Source organism: Falco cherrug, chromosome 11, assembly GCF_023634085.1.
Source record: "Falco cherrug isolate bFalChe1 chromosome 11, bFalChe1.pri, whole genome shotgun sequence".
Taxonomy (NCBI): Eukaryota; Metazoa; Chordata; class Aves; order Falconiformes; family Falconidae; genus Falco; species Falco cherrug.
This window is the reverse complement of record NC_073707.1, coordinates 16,315,376-16,339,225: the sequence shown is the minus strand read 5'-3', so window position 1 is coordinate 16,339,225 and position 23,850 is coordinate 16,315,376. Positions and strand designations below refer to the sequence as shown.

Sequence of the window (23,850 nt, the reverse complement as noted above, 5' to 3'; positions counted from 1 at the left end):
CTGCGAACACTGAGTTTTCTCTTTTGTGGCCTACTACTTGATTTTTCAGAGCCTCATTATCATGTCATATGGAGCTTTTTGTCAAGTATAGTCACGTGAGGACACTTACCTGAAAATCCAAACATTTGCCCAATCATACTTCTGTAATATGTATGGATATAAGGTAAATGCTCAGCTAGCTATTTCAGCCCTTTGTAAACATAAGAACATGGAAAAGAGCCAGCAGAGGATGAGAACGGGTGGCCTACTGTACACCATCATTACCTCACAGCATTTAGCTTGACCTAGAGTGTAAAAAGAATTCACCATCCATCAAGTAGAAGTTATTTCCAGCTTCCCTTTGCCAAGCAAGAGTGAGATTTAAAAAACAAAACCCAAACAAACTCCGTAATGTATGTTTTTAAGTATGCCTTACTTTGGAGATTTTTGGGTTGCTGTAATAAACGTCAGAGCTGAAAAGCAGTTGTAGTCATTTACTGCTATTGAATAGGCACATCTTCAAGCAACAACAGAAAGACAGCTTAATTTTATAATAGGCTTTAAGATCATAAATATGAATAGCTTAATAGAAGACAAAATGCTCCACAACTACTGTTAAAATATTTATCAAAACACTTTATCTAAAATAAAAAAAAAATACTGTTTGTACTAAATTATTAGCTCCACAACACACAACTTCACCGGTACTATCCCGAAAGCAACTAAGACTCATATCTGGTAAATATTTAGTTCCTTTGAAAAATGTAAAACAAAATAGAAGACTTTTTATAACACATTGTGGCTTTAGGTCCATCTCCTTACCTTACACCTGACATTCTGGTATTACAGAGTTTAAAAAAATGAATTACGTTTTAAAGGACATACTGGTGAGTCTTGTAAGATGTTCAGACAAAAAACAATACTGTGCGAGACAGGTAGAAGGACACTATTAAGAAGAGTAAATCAATACAGAAATATTTAACTCTGCTTTTCCCAATGGATATTTCTGTGAAAACAGTTGTAACCGAAGTCATAAAATACAGTAAGTTAAACAACCTAACCAGCCAGACCACTTTCCCTTTTAATTATGCTACATCAATTGAAAGGCATAATACGTTCACCAAATAAAATAAGTCTCCAACTGTGCTAGGCTAAGTGAGCAGGCAAGCTTTTATTGCTGCTATACAGTCACTTCTTAAATATTCTTTTACTTTCTGACCAGCTACTCAGGGCCAATGTCCCACCTGTCCTATGACTAATTAGGGAGTACCAGTACCGTTACTTGTATATACTTGTGCCTCCTGCCTTTTATAACAGGTTTCTATTAAAAAAAAAAAAAAAATCAGCACTCTAAAGTTTTAGATAGTAATCAATAGATGCAAGTGTATGTAAGCATATATGTTAACATTTGCACAAGAAAAGTAGTTCTAAGTTAGCAGCAATTTAAAGAGAAGACTAGTTTATCTGGTAAAACGACCATCTTCACAGTTCACCATTATTTCACTTAAATCACTTTTAGAGTAAATCTCAAGGCAGTGAGGAATAGTCACATAATGCTGTTAAGGTACAACATGTACAAACTGCAGAGCTGCATGTTTATCTGGAAAGATCTAGAAAATAATAGTGCCTCTCTAGCCTTTACAGCTTGCAGAACATAACAAACCAACTGTGTTACTTCCATTGCAACTGGTTTCTTTAACAAATATCCAGTGGTCTTAACTATAAACTTCACAAACTATTTTGTAACTACTACAATATATAATACATTTCCTACAGTCTTGGAGAAAGTTGATTGTTGTGATTACATTACCTTTTTTTTTTTTGTTAAATAAAGCCTTTATTTTTCTGCTTGATTTTTAACATTTGCAATTAAAGCTGTTACTTTGCTATGATTGGCCAAAGGAGGTTATTTTGAGAGTCTCGATTTGGCTAATATGCAAGAATGTGAACAGTGTTCACTAGCAAAAGCAGCCAGGCAGAATGAACTCCACTGGTTTCAGGGGGGTCGGGGTATATGAGAAATAATACTTGTGTACCTCAAAGTTGCTGGCAGGTTTTGACCTGCTCCATCGGATAAGAAGGCAAAATAGCCTGTACACAGGCTGCAGTTAATCAAGTCTTCATTTATTTAGGGTTTCTGGAAGTCTTTGAAGGAAAACTTCCTAGGAGTAGGAACAAAAAAACCCACACCTGGGTGCAACAATCCAAGAGTTCACCAAACTGAAATTAAACTAAACCCATCCACTGATGCCATTCCACTTTTCAGGCATGCATGGTATGACATCAAATAGGTACTAGTTGCTGCCTGTTATGTCTGTGAAATTAGATGCCTTTTGCTCTTCTGACAAATTATTACCTTTTTTTTTTTTTTTTTTTTTAATTTCAAGTAGGGCTTACAACACCCATGCTTCATTTGGCAATTGCTACAAAATTCTATGTTTGCGTTTGCTATAGTACAGGGAGTTCTACAAATGACTATTTTGTCAACACTGATATAATGACATCTGCACAGGACAGTAGTTTCCTTCTCATGTGCATTCATGAGAAAAAAAAAATTAAGGTTGCTGGTGTTTATTAGACAAAGTCCATTTTTCAGTCTTTCTAGGGGATGTCCAGTTCAGACGTACCAAAAAGTCTCAAGTGCAAAACCTAATATGCTGTGCTAAAGAAACTGTTCTACAAGCAAAACCACCAATGTTCCCTCAAACCATCAGGTTGAGATTTTGGACAATAGCGTGTAAAGGTCATAAAGACTGCTCTCAGGATCACAACAGTCATCATGCAATCCCACATACTTCCCTGCCCTACATCTGCTTCAGGTTTTTTTGGAGAAAAAACTTTTTACTATTAAGAGCAAGAAAAGAAAACAGTTTAGTGAGCAAACAAAACCAAAACTGTGACTGCAGTAGGGTACAACTGTAAAGACAATGGTGTATGGAAAGAAAGATGACTTGGTGTCAATGCGAACTGTTTTGTGGGCTGCTATTTACAAGTATTTGAAGTGCATGGACAAAGAGAAAAAAAAAAGTCACAATTCCAAAATTTCATATGTAGCAACTATGAAGCTGTTAATTTTTCCCTCACTTCACTCATACTCAGAAACATCAACACACTTAAGCTAATGTATTAGCTCTGTGTGCACAACTACCAAAGGCTTCCACTTAAAGTAACTGAAAAACACTTTAGTAAAATACAGAAGGAAGATGGAATAAAAAGATTGGAAAAAATAATTTTCTTTTCCTTTGGGGAATGCAGTAGTTATGTTCGAGCAAGCAATCTGCTGCCTTGCCACAGTCTCTTTCTTCCTCTCATTTACATACTTAGTTTATTCCTATACTAGTATCTTTCCTAATTGTTTTTTCCAGAGCTTGTGGGGCAGGGGCGGTGTGGGGGAACATAAATAAAAAAAGGCAAGAAAATAAGCAAAAAACCCCCAAAGCTAAAGATCTTTATCACAGATGCATACAGCACAGGTGCTTTGGAGGCTAACAACTACCTTTATACAGGCTTGTGCACACAGCTCAGAGGAAACAATACAAGAGCAGAAGAGAGAAAAAGCAGAAGGGAGCAGGGGTATGTGCTGAGGGCAAAGCAACGCTATCAGAGGGAATAAAAAATTACTCTTGAGGATCAGAGTCTTCAATTATGAGCATGATACTTGTCATTTATTAATGCGATTAAACAAGCAGACTTAGATAAGACCACCACAAAGAGATTATCCCACTATTTAACAGAACAAAGGATGCTAGAAGTGCAAGGCATAACATTCCTTTCTAGATGGGCAAGATACTGACAGGTTTCATTTGAAACCATTTCTTTTTGTTTTGTCTTCCTTACTTCAGTTTCAAGGTCTCCTTGTTACAATTTCAGGTCTAGTTTATGATTTCAATTTCTTCTGTTTGTTGGTTTGTTTGGGTTTTTTATTTTGTTTTAGTTGTTTGTTTTCCTTCGTTAGAGTAAAAAAAAACCCCAAACAACAGAACAGACTTCCTGCTATGTGTATAAGAAGTTCTGAAGTACAGTAGAAAAGGAAAAACCTTTTCTAGGTAATCATCTCCTTTAGCAGGGTATGCACATATAGCTGGCAATCCTTTTTATTACATAAGAAGTCTTAGTTCAATCACCCTGCTGCTCCTTTCTTGGATACTTATGATCCTGATTTGCATATACCTGCAACCAGTTTAATATCTGTTAAAACTGTTTCCCTATATTCGTATGTGGTCAGCTCACTTTCAGCACTGACATCTCTTACTCTAAATTCTGAGAAACATCTCTTGTGCTAGCCTCTAAAATCTCATCACACTTTTTAAGAACAGACTAACATTCTCAATGTTTTTCAGAATTCCCTGACTGTCTATTTACAGCTTTAATTCTACTTGCTCAAATGACTGGAAAACTGAAGAATCCATCACATTGTGCAGGCATTCTGGTGTATTTGATTCCTACCCATGTCTCCAGTTTTTAGAAAAAGCGGTTCTAACAAGTATGCCCTTTTTCCCTATCAGTTATCAGCTCAGTACTACAGGTAACATGCTCTCTAAAAAAGTTATTTTTTTCTTTTTGTTTCTTCAAACACTAGTTTTGTCCAGTCCAATTTTAATTACTTGTTTTACACTAAACTTAACACTTGTTATCTGTAGATTTCAGTCTCATTATAAACTGCATAGGAGGGAACAACGGCACAATCCAGCTGTAGCACCAATTTAGCGAATGCTGAAATCTATCCTGTCATTATCAGTTGTCATGTTAGTTTGATGTGCATGTATATTAAAAACATACACTGCATTTTCTGTCACAAGTATCTACATGCTCTTCAATGCTTTCCAGCTATGCTTCTCTTGCCTGCAATCCCCATCTGTTGTCATTCCTTTGACTCTATTGTTCACTATCATCTTACTGTGTTTTGAACTCTAGCTTCAGACACTCTCCCAGGTTTCTGCATCTGCAATATCATTTTGCCTTTTTTGACAAATTATTTTGATCATTTTACTGTGCACTACTGTTCTTTCTCCTAGTTACTACACCTCTCCAGATAATTTGTCTAATTCAGATTTCATCCAACAAATGACATATACACTGCTTGCATCCAGTGCACGATTTTAATCTAATTTAGTGAAGCCCATCCAAAACCTGTAGGCACTTTTACTTCGGTTCAATTTAGACTTATTTCAGTTTAACACAGATCTATTTAGTTGATACCCAATCAAACCAAAGTAAATCTTTACGATATCCATAGAGCAGTTTAGACTGGCTTTAGCAAGTTTGTTTAAAAACAAATTTTGAATTACACCAGTGCATCTTTAGATAAGACGTTTCATAGTCTTATATAGCACAGCTTAAGATAAAAATTCCGATTCTTTTCTAGCTTTGCCTTCTACTCTTCTTGATGTTCCTTCAACACATTACTGAGTACATTTAATTGATTTTTGATAAATGAACAAAGTATAAATATATGGTACACCTAAACCTGTCCTATCTTCATGAAGAACGCTGCTGTGTATGTGGAAAATGAAATAAGGAAAGTTGCTTTTGGTTAATAAAGGCAATAGAAAAGAAGAAATAATTATTTTCCTAACTTGAAGCAGGAAGAATGGAAACAAGACAACAGGTAAGAATACAAACTTACCTTTGGTAAGTAGAGTTACTCCTGAGGTTTCCCAAGACACAAAGCCACAGGATAAGGGATGTACTACCTAAAGTAAGGCAAATTGAGAATATAACTAAATCTTTCTCTGAAAGATAAGCATTGAACATGTAAACAACAGTCAGCAAAAGCAGGAAACATTTACTTAATTAAGCAGAAGGTAGTGGTGATTGCTTACATTGAGAAACTATTACACTTTCATGACCTGAAAATCATTCTTGGCAGGTAGAACTAGACTGAGTGTGATACCTTTGAAGAAAGCCACAAATATTAAAGCCATGCATAAAACTAATAATAAAAAACCTTAAAATAAAATAAACTTTGCAATTCAGTGTAATGCTGCTGTCTGTACATTAAAGACTAATTTTAAGTGGACATAAAACAGCCTAGACAAAAGAAAAAAATTCCTCTCTAGGCTACCAGTGATACAGAAAACCAAACCAGCAAATAATCGTAACAGAGAACTAACCAAAATTATTATCTTCAACATATCTTAATTGTAATTGATATAAGAATATTCCAATGCATCTTCAGATAACAGCTCAACCACTATTGAGATAGGAATTTTATAAGCCTACATGACAGCATTGAATTATTGTAGGCTCACAAACAACTGAACTTCACAAGTAATAACCACTTAAGAACCCAGTATCAGTTATATCTCTAATTTCCAATTTACAAATGAATGTTTCACAGGGTTAAGCATTTAGTAATGTTCGTGGGGGAAAAAAAAAAATCCAACCACCCAAAAAACAAGAGAATTGCGTATTTTGGGAAGAAAAACCCTCACCACTTATATTGCTGTACGTGATGCCTTCTGCAAAGAAACCTCGACCCACCAATAAAGTCCTGAAACGCCAACATTGCTACTAATGACACATCACAAATTGCATTTCAGTTGTTAAAAGTCCACATTTTCCGGTCAGTTTGGTTCTTGTGCTGGATTACATGTTCAATATTGCAGCATGACCAAAGAATTCCCGAATCTTTCCCCAACACTTACAGATAAGATCTAGCAACTGCATAAATGCAGAGGTGGTGCATTATGGAAGTGAGATACTATCAGGCACCCAAGCAATAACACAACATCGTGACATTACCAAACCAACATATTTTAGCCTTGGACAGAAACACCTGACAACAATATCCATGATTTCCAATACAGCATTATTTCCCCAGAGAAACTCTTTCCATTTTCCAAGCAGCTCTACCCCTTACTGAGGTATCTGGATTAGAGACAGCAAAAAAGCAAAGGAGATTTCTCTATGTATTTTAGGCTTAAAAAATATTCTCCTGATAATAATTGCTTAATACTGCTTGATACCATTACCATGGAAGCCTTCAATTATTTTGGAAAGACACTTTTTCAGCATAACAGAGTACTTCCTGAGCTGGAACAAAATGGCTTCCTTCTCTTGAAGTCATCAAACTATGCTTGAAATTATAGTAATTTAAGACAAAAACAGAAATTTGCTAGTTTTATGCAATTACAGTCCTCTACACAAATAGGTCATAACAAAACTATCATTTTTTCAAACCCCCTTTAGAGAAATTTCTGCACTATTTTTGTTAAGAATTTAATTCTCCATTTGAAATGTCACAGAGACTTGAATAGAATTGGTCCAGCTACGCAGTAACTGGTATATCACTCTTCAAGTTTCAAACGCAAAAGAGATCGTACGACTTTGAAAAGGCTCATCTCCCACAAATCTTTACTTAAAATCAGACTTACCTTGCAAAAAAATCTGTATAACATGAAAATAATTTCAGCTTAATTACTATAATAACATCTGTTAATTTCCCCCCTCCATCTGGCTTAAGCACTTCAAATGGCATCTTCTGTCAATCAAATAGGTTATATATCAAGTGTCGTCATTAAGACTTAAAAACAAGCCCGAGATACAAAGGCAACACTTGGTTAACTTTATAATACCGTTTTTTTAAAATGGAGGAACAATCCTTGCAGGTGTCAATAGAGTCTGAAAGGCACTCAAAACTGAAAACCAACCAGCCCACAACCATTAAAACAATCACTTGTTAACGTCTCCTAAAATTGAAATTATATTGAAAATGCTAAGGATTATTTTTTTTTAAATTTAGGGTTTATATAGAGATCTGACATGGAATCAAGTTGTTTATTGCAAAGGGATTTTTTAAAAAAATGTTTTTAAAGATTTGAGTGCTGTAGCTTCAGAATTTTTACTTACAACTAAAAAAAGCCAGAACACAACTTTACCTTTTAAATGAAAATAAATTAGTTACAGGATCTTTCAAGAAAATACTGTAGTTCTCAGTATCCAAAATAACATACTGTGCTCTGAATATATTGATTTAATCAGAAACTGATTGAAGATGTACAAGTGGACACTAAAAAATAGGAGCAATGACGGTTAAAGAACAAGAACAGTCATCAGAACTGTTTGCCTAATTACGTACACTATTTGCTCACCTAGATGTCCTGTATAAATGTTAGAGAATCCAGTTGCTGATATCTGACCAAACATGCTATTCTGCAGTTACATGCCCGATAAAATTTGGTTATCCTGACTGTTATACATCCAGTGGAATACTGCACAGAACGATCTTAGTTTTATATACATATGATGCCTATCTTTTATGGGTAAGTAGCAAAACATTTTACTAACATGACAAAATCCTCTGATTAGTGCAGCATTCATTAAATGGTGACAGATGCTAGTATTAATTACATGTTGAATGGATCATTTTCACATTATGTTTCTTTTGTTACCAGCCTCATCTTTCTAGCCATCAGCCTGTCCTATAAGCAGATTAAGTATCAGCCTGTTTTGTGGGGAGGTGGTGGTGGTGGTGGGGTCTATATTCCTTGTTTGACCAAAATGAGCAACTGACCTTTTCCACACTACCCCACCATCTGGATTCTCGTCTTGCACTTTTCAGAACCTGTACTTATCATCTGTTAGACAATTCATAAGAAATTTTATTTTGAAAGGTTATTTGTGTGGCTATCTCAAGTCATCTTATGTTTAATGTGGAAAGCCAAATGATTTATTGTTTGTACAAACAGATAACGCCTATTGTTGTTTGTGACAAACATTACCAAATTATAACTGTCATGTCAAACAGTAATTTGGCATTTAAAGAGTGATTGAAAAACACATACAGTGAAAGGTAGGTGGAGAGGCATAGGTTAAACAAGTTGCCATCCATGATGTCAGTCCAGAGACACAAAAGATGCCCATTGTATGTAATATTACATGCACTTACAGAAAACAAAACCTATCCACTGTTCCCATCAATTCTAGGATCCTAGAAAAACATACTTGGCCATAAAATGTGTACTATTTAGCATGTTTATCCTGACATGTACACCAACTTCTCCTTCATAACAAGTCAAAGCATTCCTGGAGGCTGGGGGAGGAAGAAATTGAAAAGTACAAATGGCAAAGTCATTTATTTAGAAATAATTTCTGCCATAAACAAAAAGGTTATAAACTGAAAGTTGGCAGAGGAGAAAGACGTTGGAATAACAACTGATTAAAGGATGATCAAGAGTCACCAATGTGATTTTGGTAGAGAAAGTTAAATACAATCCTAAAATCTAAATCACACAGAATTTTCCATATGACACAGGGAAGTAAAAATGCCTTTGCACATAGCACTTGTAAGACTTACTATGAAAAAAAAAAAGTTTTAATTGGAAAAAATGCAGCAAAAAGATGCTGAAGTGACCTGGAAGTAGAGAGTCTGTTTCAGAAGTGGAGACTAACAAAACCAAAACAAACCCCATAAAGAGGGCGTGTTCATTAAATACATATAGCAATTTATATACACACATATTTAACATTGTTACCTACACATGAGGGCAGTATTGAAGCTACAAGATATCCACACACAAAGTAAGCTGTAAATTATTCTGTATAACTATATTTCTAACCTTCAGAGAAATGACAATCTGGAGCAGTTATTTTGTGTGGAAGTAGCAGGGCAAAAGAAGCCTCACCACTTTGAAACACATCAAGTCCCATTTATGCCATGAAGATCTATTATGTGGCTGGATGAAACAGCAGGGACTAGGACTTGATGACCTGAAGTCATCTCTTTCAGCCTTGTATTTCTGCAGTGAGACTGGTAGATGCCCACACAGGGGAAATGTGGGATAGTTTCCCTGTATTTGTAAATTTATGATTGCAGCCTTAAAATAGCTACTTGAAAAAAAATTTCTTTTCATTGATGGTTAAAATGATCTCTGCTTCTACACAATCCAACTGGTTGTACCGTATTCTGTGAATACTCACTTATGCATCGGTACTCCTATACAGTTTACTTTTAGATTTGCAGTGAGTCACAAGCCTCTCCCCTTCATCTCAGGCTTTCTCCTTGAAGTAGCTTATGCAGAAACTAATTAGTAATCTTCCCTTCCTAACTTCTCAATAAAAGCACATGCTTGCTATTGGATAGTCAATACCTTTGTTTATAAAGTCCTGAGTAATGGCTTTAATTTTGAAATGTAATTGAAATTGAACCTGGGACGGAAGCTGTTGTTTGCTGCAAAATGGAGAGTTACTATCAGGGTCTCCTTGTCACATTTCGGACACAAATACATCTGTAAGTGGGTGCATTTCTAGCCATTTTTTTTCCCCCCAACTACTGTTGCATTTGATCAGTTAGAAAAGTTCAAAGCAGCCTCTGCTTCTAATATCTGTTTGCTGCCAGCAGGCCCTCCTTTCATTTTTACAGGTGTCCTAGCTTCTCTAGATTTTAGTTAAATATAAACAAGCATGCTGAAGTACACCTTGCTATTATTACAACTGACAATATTGAAAGTAATAAATAAATGTTTTCCAATTCATTTTTGCAGTAATAAAATAATTCACATGCTTACAGCTGAGGGTGTATGCCCTTGCGGTATCACACTCTAGGTACTCTTTTTGTCTGTCTTGTCCTCTTTATTTGACTATTGTCCTACACTTAGCTTCAGCAAACTTCTTCGCGTATGGTTAACTTCGCCCTCAGAGAAGTCCTTTCTTTTAATTTACAGCAATTCCAGTTCATTTATTTTTAGTTGTACAATATACAATAGTTTGGGCTTCCTGTACTGACCTTGAGGCAGGAGCAGAATTCAAAAAATCCTTCTGGAGAACATCCCTAACATATCAGATTGTGTGATGGAAGAAAAATGTCAGTTCCCTAGAATGAGGGGAAAAGTCTAAACAAGCATCACAGACACTTCACATGAACACAAGGCCTGCTGCCACAGACTTGCTTTTTCCCCCAGATATGGCCTTCTTGTCCAAGTAAATTTTTTGCCCTAACACATTCTGAAGACCACCTGTATTTTTTGACTTGATAGTCAGCTGATACCTGGAAATCCTGGCCATGACCACATGCTCTGGAGCTGTGCAAAACATGCCTGATAAATCAATAACTTAATCCTGAAGGAGTTTAATTTACTGCTCATGTAAAGCCCACAGAGATCATTCAAAGTAGGACAACACTCACAGAAATATGGAAACCTTCATACCAATCCACCATGCAGCCACAAACTCCCTTTTTGTTTTTAAAGAAAAACAATGAACTGTTTCAAAACCACTGACTTCAAAGAATGGGACTATTCAAAGTACCAAATGTCAGCATTCATGTAACTGTGCAAGGTTGGGGGCTTAGACTGTAAGGTCTTTCAGGAAACTATTATTATTTATTACGAGACTGCAAAATAGCATACTTGGAATGCAAAAAACCAAAAAAAACCCAACCAATTAGGCTTCCTAGATGCTAACACAGTATGGCTTACACGATACATAACATGGCACACCGGTGATGCATATACCTTCAATTACTGTTTCTGACACAGATCTCTTTGGGAGACTTCATAGCCTGCAGAAAGGCTAAGTAGCATCCAGAAGTTTTATGTGTACAGCAGTTAAAAACACAGAGATTACTGATGTGAGGTTACTTGTTTTCAGCAATAGTGAATTCAAATGTGATTGAATTGGGAAGTTTTGCTGGATGCCCTCACCAGCCTCAGAGGATATAGTGATATATTCAAATACATATGTTCATTGCATTATACTCAATTGATATTACTGCCATAAAACCAAACCAAATTTTTTCAAATAATCCAAACCCATTCTTTTTCAATAACACTAAGTTGCTGGTAATGCTTTTGTAAAATAAACATTTACAAAATGATTTCAACTTACTTCCACTGACAGTTACATAGCTTTTTGCACAGTTTATGTTAACTGACTTTAGTTTGTTTTAAGGATATATTTGGGCAGCTGAAAACAAAACCGAAAATAGGTATCTGAAGTGTTTGACAGAAAACCAATCTGAGAACCAAAAAACTGAAGATAATAATAATTAGGAACATCTTATATTTATTATGAGTGCAAAAAAGAATGGTTAAAAAAATCCATAACATTCAATTACATATTCTATGAACAGACACACCACTGATAACGGTTCTCATGAGGTCAATGGGACAGGCCCATTACAAGCTACAGAAAACACGTATTTCCCAGCTATTGTGCAGCACTGTAATTACCCTCAATTTCAGTGGCAAAGCTCCCTGAAGTTGCCTTGTCAGTTGTACCTTATTTTAATTTTTCTTTAGGAAAGTGAAACAAGACCCCCTTCTGAAACAGCTAAAGACAATGGTAACTTAAGAAGAAAATCTAGGCAGCTGAGACACCAAAACAAGCAGCATATAACATACAGAATACAGATAATTTGGAATTGCAGCTGAACTGCAGTTTGTCGCCTCCCCTTCCCAGTAATTTCTCAGTTACAAAGGTGACAATTCCCTCATACCTGGAAGAATACATATTCACTATTTTGGTTTACTTTGGGAAAATAAAACAAAACCTTCCTCCTAGTTTCAAAATACGTTGTTTTTTGATTCAGTGAGACATTAAAAAAACTTCCTCAGAAAATTTTTTGAAGCTTCACAAGTTCTAAATCACTATGTCCTGCCTGAGACAAGCATTTATATTCATCTCTTGTACATACAAAGTCAACCTGGTCAAAATGAAACAACAATTATAGAAGACTTGCATTTTTATTTCATAACCTTACAGACTCATAATGAAGTTTGCTGGATTGCATTTGTTTACTATCAAATATTCCTCATCAACGATTACTATTAGATTATTCTGAAACACATTCATATAGCACATTTTGCAGCATATTTTAAAAAAAATCCAAAAAATATCTGCCAGGATATTTAGCATTGCTTATTTCTGTGATCAGAAAACCAGTTACATACACAGCCATAAGGCAAGGAGACCTAAACATCTTCAGGTACCATATGGAAAATATACACAGTCTTCCCATTCCCAGATGGGTAAGTGTACTATTTTCCTGGAATGAGACGCAAGACTATTGCTCCTCCCTGCCCTCCCAGGTCTAGTTACTCTGAGAGTGCAGCTAAACTTATCTTTCCTTAGGGGAAATATTGCGATGTTACTTAAAGATTTGTTATTTACTCTACATGTTAGTGTCTCATTTATTTGTGAGGCGTTTCTAAGAGTACACTTAAGATTGTTTTAAGGTTACGAAGCCACAGGTGGGTACATACTTCTGCGCAAGGCTACTAACTCCCTATTTTGCAGGATCTGCTTTTCCCCGCTTCCTCTGGCCCTCACCCAGAGCCCCTTCCCACAGGCCTGGGCTACTCCAGGCAGAGGGAACCTCCCACCTACAGGGCTCCTCGTCCTGCACGCCTTCCCTAGGAAATCATCCTTTCCGGCGGCAAACCCTTACCTGCTGCCAGCTACTTACCGCCACCACGTCTCACGGCGGCAGCAAGGCGCTCCCAGCCCTCAGGAGGCCATGCCAGCAGCACTTGCCGGCGGCGCCCCCCGGGTCGCTACCCGGCGGCGTTAGCAGGAGACCCTCGCTCTTCCCCAGCCCGGCGCTGCGAGCCCCTCCGTTCCTCACCAGCTCCTGCCCGCAAACGGGCCCTCGCTGAAGCCACTGCCGCTTCAGGAGCCGGGCGCAGGCCGCAGCCACCTTCCCTTCTGGGCAGAAGGAGGAGCGACGGCCGTGAAGCGAGGGGAGGGGAACGGCAGGGCAGAGGCCGGTCCCCGCCGGCGGGCGGCCCGGCACCCAGCTCCCGCCGGGCAGCGGCGGAGGGCCTGGCTGGCGGCCGGGGCCTGCCCGCGCGTCTCGAACGCGTTCGCCCGCAGCGGTGACGCCATTTTGGGACGCTGGAAGGCGGCATCCATGGCAACCAGGAAGAGGCGGACATCACGCGGGGTCACCGGGAGCCCAGCCCTCTCTTAAAGGAGCAGGGCCGGTAGTAACGCGGTGGCCGGGCAGGGTCCTCGCCCCCGCCGCCGGCAAAGCCCCGCTCCCCCGCCGGATCCGCCCCCCTCCCGCGCCCCCCGCCCTCACCCGAGGGGAGACAGTCGTGCGGACCCAGGGGTGACGACCCCGGCGGAGGGATACTGACCGCCCAGCGACGACCCCGCCGAATGCAAGGAGCGGGGCGAGCATAGCAACGCAGCGGGGTCTGCGTGGGGGGCGGCAGCCGAGACAGGGGCCGCCCGTCGGCCCAGGGGTCGCGCAGGCCCCGGCAGAGCCCCGGAGACGGGAGAAAGTAGTCCCACAGCCTCCCCCTCACGCCGCTGGAAAGGGTTCGGCGGCGGAGGCGGCGGACGAGGCGCTGCTCGGTGCTGCGGCTTCAGCTGATAATTGAAGGGAAGAGAGGCGGCTGCTGCCGGGAGGAGGGGAGGCACGGAGCGTCTGCGGAGGCCGCATCGGGACAAACTAGGTACTCGGGGCCTCTCCGCTCTTTTAGGGGGCGCCGAGGAGGCGGGCGCGGGGCGCTGTAGCGTTGGGCCCCTCGGTAGCCTCCGGGTCGGGTGGCCGGGCCTGTTGTGTCATCCCCGGCATTAGCCGAGCTGCCCTTCCCGGCGGCCCGGGGCAGGGGGAGGGGAGCAGCGCCATCCCGGAGCATTGTTGCGGATTGGGGAGGTGGGGACGACACGACGCCGCGCTGGTGAGTGTGTGTGTGGCGGGGGGCCGGAGGTGTGTAATGGGGCGAGAGGAGGGGGTTCTTCGTTGAGGAAGGGAAGGGGTGGAAACGGAGCTGACAAAATGGCCAGGCAGTCACTGGAGCCCGCTCTAGGGACATCCCCTCTCCCCCCGGCGTCGAGCAGAGCTGCTGCCCGCGGCTTCGCCTCGCCCGGGCCGCCCGGCGTGTGGGGGGAGCGCGGCCTCCCCGCTCCGGGCCCTGTGGAGCTGCTGATACAAAAGGGCAGTGTCAGTGTTGACACTGCCGTACCGATTTGTATGCCCTTCCCCGTCTTCTCCCTCCCCCGCTCCGGCTGGCCCTCTTTTCCCCAATGGCTCTGCTTTTTTTTTTTTTTTTTCTTTTCTTTTTTTCTTCCCTTGAAGGAGCTATCGAATATCTTAAAGGAAAAAATAGCAATTCCTCTTGCCTTCCCCCCTGCCCGGCTCGATAAAAATGCTAAATAATCGGCCGACGTCCATCTTTCACAAGCCTTTGGGGGGGAGGAAGAAGGTGGCAAGAGAATGGAGGCGCCTGTAGGGTCGGAGTTTCAGTGCTGGCTAGCCACAAGAAGGGGTTATTTTCGCAGTTAATGTTTTAGAGCTGATGTTTTTGTTGCTTTCAGTCAAGAAGCAAGTTGCCTGGTCCTCGCGTTTGCTTGCATAATGCGTCGTACTTGGAGGCTGATCAAACGCTGGGTTCTGCCTTTCCTGCCTGGCGCTTCCTCCTTCCCCAGCGGGCTGGGGGGGCTGGGGAGTGGGAGAAGTTTTGAGGTGCTGGTAGCACTGACGCCAGCCACCTCCTGGGTCCTGCTCCGCTTATCTGGGGCTGGGAAACAAACTGATACCGGGGCTTTCGCCAGACCTGTAGGCCCATCTTCCTGCTGTTCAACTTTTTTATTGTTCCCCCTTCCCCCCCCCCCCCCCCCCCCCGGCCTTCCTAGTGCACTGGCTTTCTCGACAGCCAGGGGTTTTCACAGAACGGGAGTCCGAAAGTCTAGACTGTGAACCGGAAAATAATAGGGGAAAGAATGGAAAGTTATGTCAAGGGCTTTGGGGGAAAAACATCGACGTATTGAACAAAGGTCCTGCCTGTATTGGAGAGAGAGGCCTGCATGTGAGGCCCGATTGTGTCGCATTTACACACGGGGAAGAAATGAGTGCTTGGTACTGGCCTAAATTTATTCTGTAAGTCTGGCATGCAACTTGGGAACGTTTTTAGAGTGTGTGCAGTTTGTTTTCAGGGTGGTTTTATTATGTGTAGCAATCTAATAATAATTTTAATTTGAAATAGTTTTTTTTCAAAAGGCTGTTCAAGTTTTTTTTTTTCCTGCCTTGTTCAGCAGAAATAATATTGATCCACACTGTAACACAAAACTTTACTCAAACAGGAAAACTTCCACAGTTTGTGTTATGTGTATTATGAATATTGAGCTTTTCCTGGTGCTTTAAAGGCTGTCAGAAAGAGGGGTTGAGTAGTTGCTGCCTGACAAATATGAAGTACATTTTTCATAAAGAGAAAGAAGAGGAATTCCAAGCGCTTAAGTTAATTTTACAGGTTTTTATGATGGGAACTCTTGTTGTGGATATACTTTCATTGTAGGACTTTAAAAGCTGGTAAGCATTGCTGTGATTACTTCCGTTTATCTCCAGTTTATTATTTTCTCCCCACTTCTCTCTCTCTTCTCTCCCACCCCCAAGACTAGACTTTTTAATTGTATATCAGTGTTTTTTGGTATTTGATTTCTGCTGAAACAGAATTGTGAGGTTTTTAAGTTTTTCATTTAGCTTAAAGTTTTTTAAAATATTTTTTTACATATATAAAAAGTTGCATAATGAACATAAAAGCAATACTTGAAAAATACCTGTGTAGTGTTCTATTGTTTGGTAACCTGTTTATTAAATATTGATAGGGATAAAATGTATTTATGAAAAAAATAGTGTTTCAGTTTTTGCAGCTAATATTTTAACAATTAATATTAGATTTGAACTAAGAAGTTTAAAAGCAGTGTTCTGGTGAGTAAATACTGTAAATAATACTTCAAGTTTTCAGTAACTTACATGTTTTTAATGTGCAATAGTTGTAAAATGTAGCTGATTGTGAATGGCTTGGATCTGTATATACACTGTTTTTGATCTTAAAATGGAAGGGTATTTTTAGTTTTTATTGTTTGGTGTATCCTGTTGTTGTGTTAGAAATATGGGTAACCTGATTTCTTCCCCCCCTGCCCCTCACTCCTAGGGTCTTTCTGAAAAATTGAGAGTAGTAAGCTTGAATTGACAATTTTTAAGTCTGAATGTTTCTTCAATCTCCAGATAGTTACAAAGGTAGCAGCCTAAACAGGTCTCAGCTGTTAGTAGAAAAATTGTAGGTCATCCACAGTGTGACATTACTACTTATTAATATAGCAGATCTACCTCAATAGGAGTGCTGACCTGTTGAGTAAGAGGCTTATGAAAATGGCTTCTTTTGATGTCTTGCAAAAGTTCTTTAGGCTAAAGTGACCATTAGGGAAACAACCTGTATCTTCCCTGTAAACGAGTATTCAGAATTACCATTCTCAATGGGGAATCATGCACAAATTCATTTTTTTTTAATTATTCTTTTTATATTACATTTTGACTGTTTGTCCTCAAACCTGGAAAGTAAGTATTACAGGAAAAAAAATTGTAATGAAAACTTGTGTTCATAAAATAATTCCTAAATTTGAGGCTCAAAGCTATAGGCAACAAAGACACTGTATTCCTTCTGCAGCAGTTTAGCAAAATGTAATGCAGCTGACTTTTTGTCATGTCTTCATTCATGACATTATTTCTGTGTGGGTCATTACATCACTGATAAGTACAGTTATTTACTTTGAGACAATCCAGGAAGACAACCTGACTAAATTACTTTTGTTTCTAAGCAGTGAAGCTAAAGCACGAGTAGAAAGGTTATTGTTTTACTAACCTATGTGTTTGTACTTAATTTGCAGTGTAAGTGCATCTCAGAACTATCTGTGTTAATCTTAGATTTATAGGCCATGCTGTATTTTCCAACAAGCTAATTAGTAAGCATCATGTAGAACACTTCTGATCACAGGTTTGTCCTCTGTCACACAGACTAAATTATTGTGACAAAGAATAATCAAATCCTAAAGTTGCACAACATGGTGTACTATCACATTATGAAAAACTGAACCTTGAAAGTTTGTGGGATCTCCCACTGGCCTGTTGGATGATCTCTGTCCTGTCCATTACCTGTCAAATAGTAACGTTGTCTTTAAAGCACTTCGTGGACTCTGTGACACTCTTAATAGTGGAAACTTTTCACCAAGCTGTTGCTGCCCTATTCAGTGCTCCTTCTGAAGGCAGTAGTACATCTGAATTTTTTTTGTAGGGTAACAGATTACCTTTGGGTCAGTGGGTTTATTTTTCTGAAAAAGTAATACTTTTACTTTGCTCTTAATATTTTAATCCATACATAGTACCATAGATTTATGGCGGTATATGAAGCAACTTCTTGTTGAACATTTTTGTAGCTAAGTTATTCAGGACATGAAGTTGGTAACTGCAAAACAAAGTATCATTAACTGTTTCTTTTTTTCTCCTGATAATTTTTCAATTTGCACGAAATAACTTGTTTCTCAAGGAGCAGAATTGTTTTCAGACTTGTCACTGGTGATCATGACAAAAATGCTTGTATGTAGCTGCTTGTTTCAGGATGTCTTTTTTTAAACAAAGTGATTAACTTGAAAACATGAATTCTGCCATCTTCTGTAAGTAAAATTCCTAGCTACACATGGTATCAAGTGTACAGTCAGTGTGAAAGATGGTGCTAAATCAACTAGCTTCTTCACTGCATGCGAAATTTCAGATAGCAGTGATGGTTACTTTAGTGCAAAGATTAGTTTTGAGGAGCAATTGTTCTCCTAATCCTACCACGTGATAAAATTTTTCTCATCAAGTTGGTAGAATCTAACTGTGTAAATATGCAGTCATATTCTCCTTCAATTCTGTCTGGCAGCCAGGGTTCGAGCACATACAACCAATCTGTTTACGCTCACTGTCTATAATAAGGCTTGTCTTGCAATGTACTGACTGTTGTCAGTCTTCCTTGACTCATGAACATGCTCAGTAGAAATATGGCAGAAAACTGCCAGGTATAAGAGCAATAGATAGTCAGCTTTTGAAGTGAAGACTTTTATATAGGAAACATTGGAAAGGTTAGGCCTATATCAAAGTTAATCATGGTGATCTAATACTGAACTTCAATATTAAAGATGCATGAGAAGTACTAGCAATGCTGTTCAAGCCGTAGTTGCCTTCAGTTGCTCCAAAAAAGCCTCTCTTGTCATGATTCATAGAGTAAGCCAGTTTGGAGAGGACCTGTGGAGGTCACTTGGCCCTTCTCACCACTTGACTTTATCTACTCTTGTATAAATAAACTGTACTGATGAAGTAACTCCATCTTCTTGAGTAGTGAGAAAGGGGAAAAAAACCCCAAACAACCTACAGAGGTATATGTAGAGAGGAAACCAGAAGGATTCTATGTGTAACAGTACAATGCTGTCTCATAGAGAAGGGGGGAAAACACAGTTTCTCCGTGTTTTCTGAATGGATTGGTCTGCTTTGTGATGGTGTCCACAATGAAGTGTGCATGCTGAACTGCAAAGATTTGACCTTCTGAAAAGGTATGGAAGGGTCTGAGTCATCTCCTGGAATGTGAACCTGGAGTTATAGGGAGCAATTTGGTATTTCAAAATGGAAGCTGAGGTCCCTGGTACTTCTTGAAGATGGTGACTGCTTTTTTAAGATGTGAAAGGTGAAGTATATTTCACGTTTATTCTGCTTGCAAAGTAACTTGTTACTGACAACTTTTTTTTTATTTGTTCCATAACATTCAAATAAGCAAACTTAGTGTAAAGGGCATCTACTTGCTAGACTTCTGTAAAGGTGGAAATGAAAGAACGCAAACATTTTTTTTCTCATGTACATGTGTTATTTGGGGACAAAGGTATTAAACTTTCAGAAGTCTGTGTGATGTAATGAGACGGGCATTAGAGTCAATACCAGTGATATGCATCTCCTTCAGATCTGTGGCTGACTATTATTGTGTGTTTAAAGCATGGTTAGTATCAGTTGTTATTAATGCAGAGCAGTAACTATAATGAAGAATTTTTAATTGGATTTTTAGAGGTAGTTCCTAAAGGTAAAACCATTAGGAAAAACAGGCCTGGGACAAGCCTTCATAGGTCACCTAGTACAGATTTATGCTCCAAGGTAACTAGGTCTAGTCTCATGCTGTCTTTGCTTTTAGGAAACGTGTGTGCCATTTTCTCCCTAATCTTTCTCCATGTCTAACTTCTGTCTTACTTGCTTTGTGATCAGCTTGTTATGGTTTATCTGATCTATTACGAGTAGGAGAAATGATCTCTTTTTCTGTACTGTGGGATTTTATGTGCTTTAAGCCTGTTCTGTACCTCCTCTCTTGGTCCAAGACTGCTTAGATGTAAAAGCGGAAGTACAGGTAAATAAATGTGGACATCAAAAATATATTTAGGTACTATCTTCTAAGTTGAAACCAGGAAGTTTTCAGGAGCAATATAAATGAGTTGAGGCATCAAAAAAGGGAAGATGTAAACAAGGCATAGTAATGCTAGTGATGGAATTCAACATCCCCCATGCCTGCCTCCCCCCACACCCCAAACACAAGGGAAAACACATGCACACATATACCTCTCCCCCCCCCCCCCCCCGCAACAATCAAGGCACTTGCATTAAATGTCTTTGATGCTGGTATAATGATTAGGTGCTTATTTAACTCCTGGAGTTAATGAGGAGAAGCTGTCTTTACATCATGTATCTTTGTGGAGTATGAACCTGTGGTAGATGCCTATTTTTGGACAAGATAATATTGTAAGACATGGTTAGCATCAGGGCTGGAAGATGGCATCTTATCCATGTTAATAATGTTCTGTGTCTTCCAATGTCAAATCCCTTATGTAATTATCCTATTCAGTATAGAGAGTGTCCCTTCCTGGAAGGTGTGTGCAATGTAACTGAACCTTCTGATCACAGGTGAGATGTGGCTATGCATTTAAAGGGAACTAATGAACAAAGTAACTTAAGGTGCATATTAATAGGCTGTATACTGAAATACAAACTTGGAACTCTGCCTTCCTTAGAGAGCAAATGTTCTCTTCCTCTCTATTTTGAGGATATACTCTGTTACAATCAAATTACTGACTGGGAACTGTAATTGCTCTTTAAAACTTGTTTCAGGTATAATAGCTTGATGAACTCATCCATGGTAAAGGGATGAGGGGAAGGTGGGAAACAGCTAACTTGAACAAGGACACGCAGTCATAGTCTGCGTGTATAAGCATGATATGATAGTACCTGAGAAGAAGCTGCATAGCTAGGTTTCAGATCTTTAAGTAATACCAGTAATCAAAATAAATGAATGGATGTAATTGAAGGGGCAGGAATACCATTGGTGTACGTAAAAATGCAATTTGATTTGAAGTTAATCAGAAAATTTCTGGAGAAAACCGCATTTCAATTGAATCTCATTTAAAGCAAGTGATAGAAGCTACATAACTTTGGCAAACTTTAAGCCAGGATTCCAAGTGTTAAAAGTTGTGCTTTGAAGATCTGCTACATTGTATTCCACAATGTTTTTCATGTTTATGTAATGACTGTGTGTGCTGCCATATCTTAACTCTGGTAGCATTCTGCCTGATTTATTTAGCAGATAGCTTTCTACAGTAAAACACTGGTAGTAACAATGAAGACCTGCATTATACCCTAAGATTATGGATTAAATAAGTTAGTTTCATTCTGTTACTCAGTTATGAAAAGCTGGACAGAAGAACAAATGTATTTCTTTGCCAAAAATAAGATGGCAAAGATCCTTTCTTAAAAGTTGTCATAGAATAAATTTGAAGTTGATATAGTTCTGTTGCATATTCCCTATTTCTCATTTACCTCAAGTGTTTGTAGACTTGCAACTGAATGTAGCCATGTTTCATACTAGAGCCTTGACAGAGGGAGTCCAGCTGAAAACTATTATCATCCCTTTGTAACTAGAATTGGAAGAAGCACTGTTAAGAGAAATGCTCTTTTTTTAAAAAAATACATTTAAATACTTTGTGGAGAGAGTGGCTCTCTTCAGGTTAACTGTGAAGAGGAAAGATGATTTTTGTGGAATTTAGTGTGTGAAGGAATGGTACTGCTTAAATGCCTTCCATTAATGTTTAAATACTTGAGCACTATAGTCACAGTAGTAAGGATGGGAGTTTTTTCTTTTTTTTTTTAATAGCTTAGGGGTTCTTGACATACTGCCAAAACCAAAGTGGAGTTGGAACAGAATGGGCACTGAAGATTTTGATTTAACTGTGCTGTATGCAGATGAAGTCAAGTAAGCTAGAACCTGAGAGCTACTGTATATTTGGAAAGTTAAGTGCAAATGTAGTAATCAGTTAATTTTGAGAGCACACTTAAAATAAATGTAAAGTTGCCTGTGATGCTCCACTGAAGTGACAGGCAAAGTAATCTCAATCTGTCATTTTCAAAACAATGCAATGAACACACTTGTTGCTGTACTTTATTGCTTCCAGAAGCTGTCTGGAGTAAAGTGTATTCTCTTGGTGTATTAGGCTTTTTCCTCTGTCGCAGACTTAGCCACAGGCTGTTAAAATTCTTGTAGTTCTAAATAAAGTAGACTGGTATTGGGTAACTTAAGTCAATGCGTAAAATCATTGTAGTTGTATCACCTATTTTTCAAACGTCTTTATTTCATGTATTTTGTTCAGATGAAGCCTGAGTTTCTATTAGACTGAGATCTTACACTTGAATTCTAGCTATGTTTCCTGCTGGCAACAGCTGTATTGTCACCAGAAACACCTGGTCAACTCCCTCAACTTGTTCTTAGCGGTCTGACTGTTCTAAACTAGCATTGTTTCTGTTGTGGTATCTGCTGTATTGTTGCAGTTTTGTGGCCACTTGAAGTTACTGGAAACCCTATTAGATCTCACCTGTACTATTAATGCAAGTAATTCTGATCTTGTTTTAGTGGTGGTAGAGCATTCTAAAAACTTAATCAAAAGTAAGCCAAGTAGGTTGCTGTGCATAACAAAATTGCTTAATATATTTTTATCTAAAAGCTGTTCCCCTTCAACTAAGAAATTGTTTCTTCCTTGCAGATTTTTAGATTTGCAATATTGTTTTGCTTAAACAAAATTATGTTAGGCTATTTGGAAAGACAGCTCAGTAAGATGGCAAATCAAGCTATATAGCAGGTGATATGGGTAATGGATCTAGCAACAGAGTTAAATCAGTACAGAACTTTCTCTGTTCTGTAACCCCATCTGAGATTGAAGTTGTCTTGAATGTTGTTAACAACTCAGTTACAAAATATCTATGTTGTACTTGCATAGTGTTCCTGGGTTTTTGCCTGCTAGTTCTGGGTGGAGATCTTTCTAAAAAAATTGAGTAGCTCATTTGGTTTTCTGATTGTGATAACTCTGGCATATTTCCAACACCCCTACCTCCTTGCACACACATTGGGAGATATCAAACATGAACATATGGGCACAGAGTGACACAGCAGTAGAAGGATCAAATTGGGTAAACAACCTCTGCATAGAATAACCCTATCCAAAAGTGTGGTGTTTGGTTTGTGGTTTTTTATTTTTAAATCCTAGGACTTGCTGCTTACTGCAAGAACTTGCTTTGGAGAGCTATCTTCTGCCTTCCCCCCCCAACCCTTTCCAGCTGAAGGTGTGGGGACAAGTTTTCTTTCCAGAGTTTCAGTGGTAGGTACCATTGGACAGGACAAGAAAAACGTCACAAACTGTAGATAATATAGGTTTGCTTCTTTGCAGTGTCTTCTCTGACTTCTGCGTTCTGAGGTGTGGGTGTTAGGATAGCAAGAATGGTGTTCTAGTTATGGCCTTAGCAACAAAGTCAAAGTGGGGGTGGCCTTTGCTAGGAACTGAGCCTTTAAAATACTTTTTGTAGCAGAGTGTCTCAGTCCTGAGCAACATGAGCATCTTGTCTCTGTTGGTTGGCCTAGTAGAACAACAGAACTTGTTATTTGTCAGGTTTTGGTAAGGAGAATGAAGTACTAATGTCTAGGAATAATCTTAGTAAGAGACCTCATAATGCTAGAAGTGTAATCTGCTAATATTGTTGGTATATCACTTAAATCTCTTAATTTGCAGCCATCTAAAAAGCAGGTGTGTCTGTGT

General features: G+C 39.1%; 1 protein-coding gene and 1 long non-coding RNA gene across 12 annotated transcripts in view; one reads left to right on the top strand and one right to left on the bottom strand.

The window, feature by feature from the left end:
- Window positions 1-13,769, bottom strand: part of LOC106631464 (uncharacterized) — a 33,956-nt gene extending 20,187 nt beyond the window's left edge. For all 3 annotated transcript variants that reach the window (XR_008734517.1, XR_008734516.1, XR_008734518.1), the window contains exons 1-2: window positions 13,385-13,769; window positions 5,606-5,672 (exon numbers count right to left, since the gene is read on the bottom strand). This is a non-coding gene — a long non-coding RNA (uncharacterized LOC106631464). The remainder of the gene's footprint in view (window positions 1-5,605; window positions 5,673-13,384) is intronic.
- A 462-nt stretch (window positions 13,770-14,231) lies between these two features.
- TRIP12 (thyroid hormone receptor interactor 12) overlaps window positions 14,232-23,850 on the top strand; it is a 79,575-nt gene continuing 69,956 nt past the window's right edge. For 4 of the 9 annotated variants that reach the window (XM_055724018.1, XM_055724017.1, XM_055724015.1 and 1 more), the window contains exon 1: window positions 14,233-14,378. The gene's annotated coding sequence lies outside the window, so the exon portion shown is untranslated. Of the gene's footprint in view, window positions 14,379-14,470; window positions 14,607-23,258; window positions 23,416-23,850 lie in introns of those variants that run through there. The other 5 variants (XM_055724016.1, XM_055724014.1, XM_055724011.1 and 2 more) reach the window with 3 other exon arrangements.